At 41.0% G+C, this 12218-nt stretch overlaps 1 non-coding gene across 1 annotated transcript; it reads left to right on the top strand.

The window, feature by feature from the left end:
- The first annotated feature begins 1802 nt into the window (after positions 1 to 1802).
- TRNAE-UUC (transfer RNA glutamic acid (anticodon UUC)) lies at positions 1803 to 1873 on the top strand. The gene has a single exon. It is a non-coding gene; the product is annotated as a tRNA-Glu (tRNA).
- Positions 1874 to 12218: the final 10345 nt, after the last annotated feature.

Here is a 12218-nt window from a genome sequence, read left to right as displayed (position 1 = left end):
AAGAAATCCCAGGGCTGATCTCCTTCAGAATGGACTGGTTGGATCTCCTTGCAGTCCAAGGGACTCTCAAGAGTCTTCTCCAACACCACAGTTCAAAAGCATCAATTCTTCGGCGCTCAGCCTTCTTCACAGTCCAACTCTCACATCCATACATGACCACAGGAAAAACCATAGCCTTGGCTAGATGAACCTTTGTTGGCAAAGTAATGTCTATGCTTTTGAATATGCTATCTAGGTTGGTCATGACTTTCCTTCCAAGGAGTAAGCATCTTTTAATTTCATGGCTGCAGTCACCATCTGTAGTGATTTTGGAGCCCAGAAAAATAAAGTCTGACACTGTTTCCACTGTTTCCCCATCTATTTCCTATGAAGTGATGGGACCTGATGCCATGATCTTCGTTTTCTGAATGTTGAGCTTTAAGCCAACTTTTTCACTCTCCACTTTCACTTTCATCAAGAGGCTTTTTAGTTCCTCTTCACTTTCTGCCATAAGAGTGGTGTCATCTGCATATCTGAGGTTATTGATATTTCTCCTGGCAATCTTGATTCCAGCTTGTGTTTCCTCCAGTCCAGTGTTTCTCATGATGTACTCTGCATATAAGTTAAATAAACAGGGTGACAATATACAGCCTTGACGAACTCCTTTTCCTATTTGGAACCAGTCTGTTGTTCCATGTCCAGTTCTAACTGTTGCTTCCTGACCTGCATACAAATTTCTCAAGAGGCAGATCAGGTGGTCTGGTAGTCCCATCTCTTTCAGAATTTTCCACAGTTTGTTGTGATCCACACAGTCAAAGGCTTTGGCATAGTCAATAAAGCAGAAATAGATGTTTTTCTGGAACTCTCTTGCTTTTTCCATGATCCAGCGGATGTTAGCAATTTGATCTCTGGTTCCTCTGCCTTTTCTAAAACCAGCTTGAACATCAGGAAGTTCACGGTTCACATATTGCTGAAGCCTGGCTTGGAGAATTTTGAGCATTACTTTACTAGCGTGTGAGATAAGTGCAATTGAGCGGTAATTTGAGCATTCTTTGGCATTGCCTTTCTTTGGGATTGGAATGAAAACTGACCTTTTCCAGTCCTGTGGCCACTGCTGAGTTTTCCAAATTTGCTGGCATATTGAGTGCAACACTTTCACAGCATCATCTTCCAGGATTTGGAATAGCTCAACTGGAATTCCATCACCTCCACTAGCTTTGTTCTTAGGGATGCTTTCTAAGGCCCACTTGACTTCACATTCCAGGATATCTGGCTCTAGGTCAGTGATCACACCATCGTGGTTATCTGGGTTGTGAAGATCTTTTTTGTACAGTTCTTCTGTGTATTCTTGCCATCTCTTCTTAATATCTTCTGCTTCTGTTAGGTCCATACCATTTCTGTCCTTTATCGAGCCCATCTTTGCATGAAATGTTCCTTTGGTATCTCTGATTTTCTTGAAGAGATCCCTAGTCTTTCCCATTCTGTTGTTTTCCTCTATTTCTTTGCGTTGATCGCTGAAGAAGGCTTTCTTATCTCTTCTTGCTATTCTTTGGAACTCTGCACTACCACCATAGCCAGTTTGAAGCCACCAAAGGGATGTCATGAATGGAGTTGGAAGGAGATGCCTACAGTTGGCTCTCACAGGCTTGTGTGAGCAGGCTCCAGCACGCACTGGCTGTGAGTGGAAAAAATACACAGGACTTTGAAGACTTAGTGTGAAAATAAGAATATAAAAGATTTCATTACACACTTAAATGTTGAAATGGTAGTATTTTTGATATATTGAATTAAATTGTTTTAAAAATTATTTTTATTTCAGAAATTCCCTGGTGGTCCAATGGTTAGGACTCAGTGTTTTCACTGCTAGGCCTGGGTTCAATTCCCAGTTGGGGAACAAAGAACCCACAAGTCGAGTGGAGTGTCAAAAAAAAAATTCTTTTTTTAAAGTGGGGGCACTAGAGCACTTAAAATTACGTGTATGGTTCATATTATCTTTCTCTTGGGCAGTGCTGATGTAGACAGTGATCCTCACTAACTGTCAACATATCAGGTAGCTAGACAACCAGATATGCGACTTCTGATGGAAGAACATGTTACCATCTATGAAGTAACCTTCTCTTCACTGGCCACACCATGCAGTTTGTGGGATCTTAGTTCCCTGACCAGGGACTGAATGCAGGTTTGGCAGTGAAACCGCCAAGTCCTAATGACTGGACCACCAGAAGAATTCCAGGGGTGGTCTTTTAAAGACCCAAACCTGTACAAGGTCAATCCCTTAGGATAAATTACTAGGTTAACAGGAAATAATGAAGACAGAGAAACATGTTAAATGACATCATGGGGCTGCAGCCAGCAAAATCTAGGATGTGGAATATATTATGGGACCCAGTTTCTTCAACAAATACATTGCAGAGAGGGAAGAAGAGAAATGGAGGGAGGACAAATACCATGTGATATCACTTATATGTGGAATCTAAAATATGACACAAATGAACTTATCTACAAAGCAGAAACAGACTCACAGACACAGAAAACAGAACTGTGGTTGCCAATGGGGCAGGGAGAGGGGGAGGGATGGAATGGGAGTTTGGGGTTGGTAAATGCAAATTATTACACATAGAATATATGGACAAGGTCCTACTGTATAGCACAAGGAATTATATTCACTGTCCCAGGATAAATTAAACCGTAATGGAAAAGAACATATATATACATGTGTGTGTGTGTGTGTGTGTGTGTGTGTGTGTGTAGCTGAATCGCTTTGCAGTACAGAAGAAATTAACATTTTAAATCAAGTATTTAATCAAGTATACTTCAGTTTAAAAACAAAGAGGAGAGAAATGGAGGGAGAACCTATACAGTAAAAGAGGCCTAAGAAACTATCAACCAAGTATAATTTGTAGATCTTACTAAGATCTTCATTCAAACAAACATACTGTATGAAAGAAGCTCCTTTATGAAACTTATGGTACAACTAGAAATTTGAATACTAACCGGGTATTTGATGATACTAAGGGATCATTGCTAATAGTTTAGATGTGATAATGGCATTTTTGTTATTTTTTTAATCCTTGTGTTTTAGAGATATAAGCCAAAATGTTTATAGATACGATGATATGATGTCTGGGATTTGCTTCAAAATAATACAGGAGAGAATAACAGAGTGGGGTTATATATGAAATAAGATTAGTCATGATTATTGTTGAAGCTTATCCAGGGTATTATGTCTACTTTTGTATTTAAAATTACCATAATAAAGTCTTTAGGAATCTGTAAACTAGTTAGGAATTAATATATCTTTATCTGTTGTGTCTATTTGTGCACTGGATTCCCTAGATACAGGAAAATATTTGAGTGCTTAGAAGTAGAAGAAATCTATCCTCTTACAAGGAGTGTAATATATACCATGTTCATTACGTATATCATGTAATATATATATCAACTTCTCCAGTGTTCTGTTTTGTTTCAGAACAAAAATGTTATTTTTAGAGATTCTCACCAAAAGTTATATTTGAATTCCTATTTTATTCTAGTTTACTATGTCTTTGCTACCTATCAGTTTCTACTTCAAATTTAACTGTTCTGCTCTTATCTATCCTCATAAAGTATGAGCTCTTAAGAAAAGAGAAAGGCAACAGTTATGGCAATGAAATGTAATATTTGAATACTATTTGTATTCTGATGTAAATAATCTCCTGTAAGACTAGATTTGTCTAGTCAAAGCTATGGTTTTTCCAGTATGTACAGATGTGAGAGTTGGACTGCAAAGAAAGCTGAGTGCTGAAGAATTGATGCTTTTGAACTGTGGTGTTGGTGAAGACTCTTGAGAGTTCCTTGGACTGCAAGGAGATCCAACCAGTCCATTCTGAAGGAGATCAGCCCTGGGATTTCTTTGGAGGAAATGATGCTGAAGCTCAAACTCCAATACTTTGGCCACCTGATTCGAAGAACTGACTCATTTGAAAAGACCCTGATGCTGGGAAAGATTGAAGGTGGGAGGAGAAGGGGACGACAGAGGATGAGATGGTTGGATGGCATCACCGACGCAATGGACATGAGTCTGAGTAAACTCTGGGAGTTGGTGATGGACAGGGAGGCCTGGTGTGCTGCAGTCCATGGGGTCGCAAAGAGTAGGACATGTCTGAGTGACTGAACTGAAGGGAAAAAAAGTTATGAAACAAGAAATTTTAATGTCGACTGGGTATTTGATGATATTAAGACACTGTTAATTGTCGAGTTAGAGAGTGAAAGTCACTCAGTTGTGTCCGGCTCTTTGTGACCCCCTGGATTATACAGTCCATGGGATTTCCCAAACAGCAATAGTGGAGTGGGCTGCTGTTTCCTACTCCAGCCCCTTTTTGCTTGTGAAAGAAAGTGAAGTCTCTCAGTCGTGTCTGACTCTTTGTGACCCCATGGACTGTAGCCTACCAGGCTTCTCTGTCCATGGGATTTTCCAAGCAAGAGTACTGGAGTGGGTTGCCATTTCCTTCTCCAAAGGATCTTCCCAACCCAGGGATCAAACCCAGGTCTCCCGCATTGCAGGCAGACACTGTACCATCTGAGCCACTAGTGAAGGACCCGATTCAAAACTAAAACAGCTCCAACTAATAGATAAACATACTTTTAATCTAACATCCTATGAGCTCTGAAGTTTTGTATGTATACTAGGAGCAGCCAGGCTTTAGGTCTTTTTCTGAAATTGCCACTTGGCTCCCAGATGGCCTGCCTCTCAGTTTAGGTAAGGAATTTGATGTTTAGCTTAGAATTGAGGAACCTTCCTTTGTATTATTGTTCGTTCAATGATTGATTGATTGTTAACTTTAAAAACTTTAACTTGACTGCTTTACGAGTTCATTTAAATTAAAAGATTCAAAGGTGGCTTTGGTACTTTTAGGGTGTGTCTGTCTGAAATAAAGGTATTTTGTTTTTCAAAAGTCTCTAGACCCGTTACCTCTGAAGTTTCATGATCTATTGGGTTACAAGAAGATACTGATATAATTTTTATTTCTATTTATTTATGTGAAAAAAGAAAGTGAAAGTCACTCAGTCATGTCTGACTCTTTGCGATCCTATGAACTGTTGCCTGCCAGGCTCCTCTGTCCATGGAATTCTCCAGGCAAGGATACTGGAGTGAGTAGCCATTCCCTTCTCCAGAGGTTCTTCCTGACCTAGGGCTTGAACCCCGGGTCTCCCGCATTGCAGGCAGATTCTTTACTGTCTGAGCCTTCCTTTACTGTAAAGGAAAGCTTTCAGATCAGATCAGATCAGTCGCTCAGTCGTGTCCGACTCTTTGCGACCCCATGAATCGCAGCACGCCAGGCCTCCCTGTCCATCACCAACTCCCAGAGTTCACTCAGACTCACGTCCATCGAGCCAGTGATGCCATCCAGCCATCTCCTCCTCTGTCGTCCCCTTCTCCTCCTGCCCTCAATCCCTCCCAGCATCACAGTCTTTTCCAATGAGTCAACTCTTCGCATGAGGTGCCCAAAGTACTGGAGTTTCAGCTTTAGCATCATTCCTTCCAAAGAAATCCCAGGGCTGATCTCCTGCAGAATGGACTGGTTGGATCTCCTTGCAGTCCAAGGAACTCTCAAGAGTCTTCTCCAACACCACAGTTCACAAGCATCAATTCTTTGGCACTCAGCCTTCTTCACAGTCCAAATCTCACATCCATACATGACCAGAGGAAAAACCATAGCCTTGACTAGATGGACCTTTGTTGGCAAAGTAATGTCTCTGCTTTTGAATATGCTATCTAGGTTGGTCATAACTTTCCTTTTACAGTAAAATAATTACTAATATTTAATGTAGATATTGACAATATTTTATGATTTATAAACAAATACAATTTATGGTGTTGTTTGCCAAAAACAATTTTTTTTACCCATAAAGGAGCAATCTAGCCCCCACCCTACTCTCCACAGGAGGGGAAGGAACTCTGCCATAGTTCCAGGGTCCCTTCTCCTAAAAAAGACAAAAAAAAAAAAAAGTTTAGGGATCATTGGTCTAAGACAATGAGCTTCAAACCTTGCTTTCTCACAACTGCCTGTTACAGCCCAGCCCAGCCCCATTTTTCTAACTGCTTACCTCTTCAGATTGAACTTGATGATATTCACTCTGCATTCTCTTCCCATTTCACTTGGGGTCCCAGTGTCATTAATTAACACCACCTTCTTACATACATATATGGCCAATCATTCCAGAAACATTCCCATGCCTCATGTGCGTGCTTAGTAGCTTCAGTTGTGTCTGACTCTTTGCAACTCCATGGACTGTAGCCCCATAGGCTTCTCTATTCAAGAGATTCTCCAGACAAGAATACTGGAATGGGTTGCCATGCCCTCCTCCAGAGGATCTTCCTGACCCAGGGACCAAATTTGCTTTGCAGGTGGATTCTTTACTGTTGAACCACCAGAGAAGACCATGCCTCATACTCTAATGTAATCAATCACCAAATCCTATCTATTCTACCTCTTGAATCCATCTAGTTCTCTCTACCCAATGAGAGTATTGTCAAGTCTCACTTATATTCTTATGATAACCCTTCCTAAGCAGGTTTTCTGCATTCAAGTTGATTTCCCTCCAATTTTTCTATCAAGCATACATAGTTATCTTTTAAAAACACAAATCTGGTCTTGTCTCTCTCTGGTTTAAAATCTTTTACTGTCTCAAAATAAAGCCCCAAATCTTTAAATCCATACATGATCCCTTTCATTCCACCTTACCCGCCCCCACTCTATTTACCATGCTCCACCCAAAGTGGTTCCTTTCCAATTTTCAAATACCATACTGCTTTCTTCCTTGAGATGAAATGGTGTGATGTTGCATGAAATGCTCGCTCTGACTTGAATGCTCATACCTACTTACTTGCCTGACAAACTCCTCTCTACCTTTTAGGTTCCAACCCAAGACTCAGCTGCTAAGGACGCTCTAGAGTAGCTCAGGGTCTCCAACTGTCAAAGTAGCCTATGTTTTTCTTTCAAAGTACATATGCATTAATATCTTCCTGCCCCGCTACCCTATAAAGTCCTTGAGAGCAGGAACAATATCCTCAATATGGCATAACATCTACCATCAAGTACGAATGTCTATTTGTTGCATTCATGAATGGACAGTTATCTTTGTGATTAATTCGTTCCTCTGCTCATTTTCCTAAATGACTATTTTAGGTATGTATGTGTGCATGCTAAGTTGCTTCAGTTGTGTCTGATTCCATGGACTATAGCCCACCAGGTTCCTGTATCCATGGAATTCTCCAGGCAATAATACTGAAGTGGGTAGCCATGCCCTCCTCTGGGGGATCTTCCTGACTCAAGGATACTTTAGGTATAAATATTCCTAATTGCTCTCATTTGTTTATTCATTTATTCTACAAATAATTGTTCTAGGTACCACTTTCCCTCAAATGATTTATAGTTCTTGTTTGTTTCTCAGAATATCATTTATAACAAAACAATTTATAAAATGTAAGGTTTCTCCCTGAATGTGAGTTCTAGTCACTACACCATTTGTGTGTGTTCAGTTACTTCAGTCGTGTCCAACTCTTTGCGACCCTATGGACTGTAGACTTCCAGACTCCTCTGTCCACAGGATTCTCCAGGCTAGAATACTGGAATGGGTTCCATTTCCTCCTCCAAGGAACCTTTCTGACCCAGGGATTGAACCCATGTCTCCTGCATCTCCTGCATTGCAAGCGGCTTCTTTACCACTGAGCTACCAGGGAAGGCCAGTCACTACACTAGCACTTACTAATTGTGCAAATTTGAGGCAAGGTAATTAATTATCTCTATTGTAGAGGGCTATTATGAGGTTTCAGTGAGAGAAGGTGAATAAGCCCTCAGTACAGTTCATACCACCTAGGTGGAGTTTCATGAATGTCCTTTTCTGTCTGGCCTCAGTGGTTAAAGAAAAGGACTCCATCCTCACTCCAGGGTGTGATTCTAAATTATATCTTCTCCCTCAGCACTAATCAGAAAGGTCTCTGAGCTGAAATTCAAAGAGATCTCTTGAATTTTAATTCTTTATTCACTTAATGAGTAACTAAGTTTTCTGTTTGGTGAGTAAAAAATTGGATCTGGGTTCTGTTCATTTAAGCTACTATAAATGTGTGTGCTTAACAAAGGAGAAAATTACAATTTTCCATGGGTTTTCTCCTCTCTTTCCCACAACCATCAAATAGGAGATCAGTTTAGCAGCAGGATATGCAGTTGATTGTAGAGTCAGGAAGCCCATCCATTAAGCTGTTAGACCAAGACAGGTACAAGGGCTAAAGACAAGGACTAAAGATGAGGGGAGACAAAAAAGAGACATCCCAAAGGGAAGCCTTTTCTTTTTTTTTCTAAGCTTTTTATTTTGTATTGGATTAACAATATTGTGATAGATTCAGTGACAGCAAAGGGACTCAGCCATACATATACATGTATCTCTTCTTTTTCAAACTCCCCTCCCATACAGGCTGCACATAACACTGAGCAGATTTCCATGTGCTATACAGTAGGTCCTAAAGGGAGGCCTTTCCTGGTAATCAACCTGAAGTAGCTACTCTCTACCTATCATTTTGTTCTAATTCTCCATGAAGCACTAACCATTATCTGACATTTTTCTTCTTTGCTTATTGACTGTCTCCCTCCACTAGAATGTAAGCTCAAAAAGGATAAGGACGCTTGTCTGTCGTATTTACTATTACTATATACCTAGCACCCGAACAGTACCTGGTAAAAAGTAACACTTGATATTTACTTGTGGAATGTATAAATTGTTATTGTAAATGGGAACCAACCAGAGAGAATCAAAATAATTTCAAACTTTAAAGCTTGGTTTCAAAGAGTTTCTATTGCACATTTACTACCCACCAAGCTCTGCCTTGCGACTTCCCTAGTGGCTCAGACGGTAAAGCGTGTACCTACAGTGCGGGAGACCCGGGTTCGATCCCTGGGTCAGGAAGAGCCTCTGGAGAAGGAAATGGCAACCCAGTCCAGTACTCTTGCCTGGAAAATCCCGTGGACGGAGGAGCGTGGTAGGCTACAGTCCATGGGATCGCAAAGAGTCGGACACGACTAAGCGACTTCACTCACTAAGCTCTGCCTTAGGTACCAGGTATTCACCAGAACAAGATGACCACAGTCTCTGTACTCATGGATTCAAGAGGGAAAAGATCAAGTAAAACCGGAACAAAGCAGTTACAAATTGCAACAAACTATGAAGAAAACAAAAGAACAAAAAGAAAAACTTCCAAGAAGGTTGAGTATGATACTAGTTTAGCCAAAAAATGAGAAGGAACTAACATAGCTAAGGGTAAAGAGTGAGGTTTTTTAAAGTAGAACAGCAGGTTCAGAGACCCTAAGACATGAAAGGCTTTCTCATGATGGAGGAACTGAAAGAAGACTTGCCAGGAGTGAAGTGAATGAGAGAGGAAAATGGCATGAGATTATGTTGGAGGTAGTAGTAGCAGTGAAAGTTGCTCAGTCCTGTCCAACTCTTTGTGACCCCGTGGACTGTAACCCACCAGGCAACTCTGTCCATGGGATTCTCCAGGCAAGAATACTGAAGTGGGTTGCCATGCCCTTCTCCAGGGGATCTTCCCAACCCAGGGATCAAACCCTGGTCTCCTGTATTGCAGGCAGATTCTTTACCATCTCAGCCACTAGGGAAGAATGTTGGAGATAGGCAAGCACTAGCTCTGAGGACCTTAAAGGCTATAATATTATTCTAAGGATTAAGGGTTTTAAACAAGGAAGGTTTTAAACTAGGGAGTGGCATAATCTAATTTATTGTTCTATCAGTTGCTTGGAGAATGGAAAGTAAAAGTCATCAATTGTAACCCAAGACAGCAATGGTGAAGGTCTGGACTAAGGAATGGCAGTGTAGGCAGAGAAAGAAATAAACATACTTAAGACATATTTTGGTTTTTTGTTTGTTTGTATGGCTTTCAGGAATCTTAGTTCACTGACCAGGAGTCTAACCCATGCCCCCTGCAATGGAAGCATGGAGTTCTAACTATTAGATGGTCAGGGGTATTCCCACTTAAGACATATCTTGGAGGTGGAGATTATAAAGACCTTATAAAATAATAAATTGAACAAACTTAGTCAAGTACAAAATATTGGGTATGCTTTGAGTTTTACTATCATCCCTCTGAGCCTTGTTGAAAGGGTAGCGTTTAGTTACTCTGCTACAGGTGGGGCTTCATTGTATATGCTTTTTATATCTGTACGTGCATCACCAGTCTTTGTTGTTGTTGTTCAGTCACTAAGTTATGTCTCACTCTTTGCAACCTCATGGACTGCAGCACGCCAGGCTTCCCTGTCCTTCACTATCTCCCAAAGATTGGTCAAGCTCACGTCCATTGAGTCAGTGATGCCATCCAAACATCTCATCCTCTGTCACCCCCTTCGCCTGCCCTCAATATTTTCCAGCATCAGGGCCAACTAAATCTACTCCTTTAAAAAGTTTACCCCTTTCAGACTTCCTGGTGGTACAGTGGATGAGAATCTGTCTGCCAATGGAGGGAACACAGGTTCAATCCCTGGTCAGGGAAGATTCCACCTGCCACGGAGCAACTAAGCCCAGGCACCACAACTCTGAGCCCAAACTCTAGAGCCCATTAGCTGCAACTACTCAGCCTGTGTACCACAACTACTGAAGCCCACGCTCCCTTGAGTCTGTGCTCTGCAACAAGAGAAGCCACCACAATAAGAAGCCTGCGAACTGCAAAGAAGAGTAGCCCCCCTCGCTGAAACTAGAGAAAGCCCAAGCACAACAATGAAGACCCAATGCAGCCATAAATAAAAATAATAAATAATTTAAAATAAAGTTTCAGTTCAGTTCAGTCGCTCAGTCGTGTCCGACTCTTTGCAACCCCATGAATCGTAGCACGCCAGGCCTCCCTGTTCATCACCAACTCCCGGAGTTCACTCAGACTCACATCCATCGAGTCAGTGATGCCATCCAGCCATCTCATCCTCTGTCCCCTTCTCCTCCTGCCCCCAATCCCTCCCAGAATCGGAGTCTTTTCCAATGAGTCAACTCTTCGCATGAGGTGGCCAAAGTACTGGAGTTTCAGCTGTAGCATCATTCCTTCCAAAGAAATCCCAGGGCTGATCTCCTGCAGAATGGACTGATTGGATCTCCTTGCCTTTACCCTGTCCTTAAATTCTCAATTTAAAACTCATTTATTCAATAAATAAATCTATATAGGTAGCCGAGTTGAATATAAATTGATTCAAAGCATAGTTTATATTTTCTTTTCATTCAAAGATCCAGTCATGCCTCAGGATCTTCGGGATTGGCTTTAGGACAGTTTCCACCACCACCTATACCAAAATCCAAGTCTCATATAAAATGCATAATATTTGCATCATATACCCCACTTACATCCTCCTAAATACTTTAAATCATCTCTAGATTGCTATGATACCTAATACAACATTGGTGCTATGTAGAAGTTGCTGGTACATGACCAAATTCAAGTTTTGCTTTTTGGAATTTTCTGGAATTATTTTTCTCCTGCATACTTTCAACCCCTGCAGAACCCGAAAATATGGAAGGATGACCATATACTTGCTCTGTAAATGACTCTTTAAATACAGTAGAAGCTCCTTTATGAAACCATGAGAATTATGTGCTAGCATAAGCAAAGCATGTTGATGGAAAATAACAGAACAGAATTATAATTTACACTGGAATTTAAGTTTCTTGTGTAGTTGCTGAGTTCTGTCTGATTCTTTTGTGACCCCATGGACTGTAGCCCACAAAGCTCCTTTGTCCATAGGATTTCCCAAGCAAGAAGACTGGAGTGGGTTGTCATTTCCTTCTCCAGGGCATCTTCCCAACCAAGGGATCCAACCTGAGTCTCCTATATTGGCAGGCAGATTCTTTACCATTGAGCCACCAGGGAAGCCCAATTTAAGATTATGTCTAAATGTTCTTGTTCAGTCACTAAGGTTGTGTCTGACTGACTGCAACCCCATGGACTGCAGTGCACCAGGCCTCCCAGTCTCTCACCATCTCTTGGAGTTTGCCCAAGTTCATGTCCACTGACAGTGATGCCATCCAACCATCTCATCCTCTGTTACCCTCTTCTCCTTCTGCCAATAAATAATGACAAATTAGCTGAGTTAAGAATATTAAGAATAACCATTGCATAGAAATGTCTTTGATTTTAGAATTTGCCTTTTATTAGTAAAATATAGTACAGTAAATTAATCTTAGTGAATTTTCCTATACTTTAATAAACACAA

This window comes from Bubalus kerabau, chromosome 14 (assembly GCF_029407905.1).
Source record: "Bubalus kerabau isolate K-KA32 ecotype Philippines breed swamp buffalo chromosome 14, PCC_UOA_SB_1v2, whole genome shotgun sequence".
Classification (NCBI taxonomy): Eukaryota; Metazoa; Chordata; class Mammalia; order Artiodactyla; family Bovidae; genus Bubalus; species Bubalus kerabau.
Note: the sequence above shows the minus strand (reverse complement) of the source record. Positions and strands in the feature narration are given on the sequence as shown.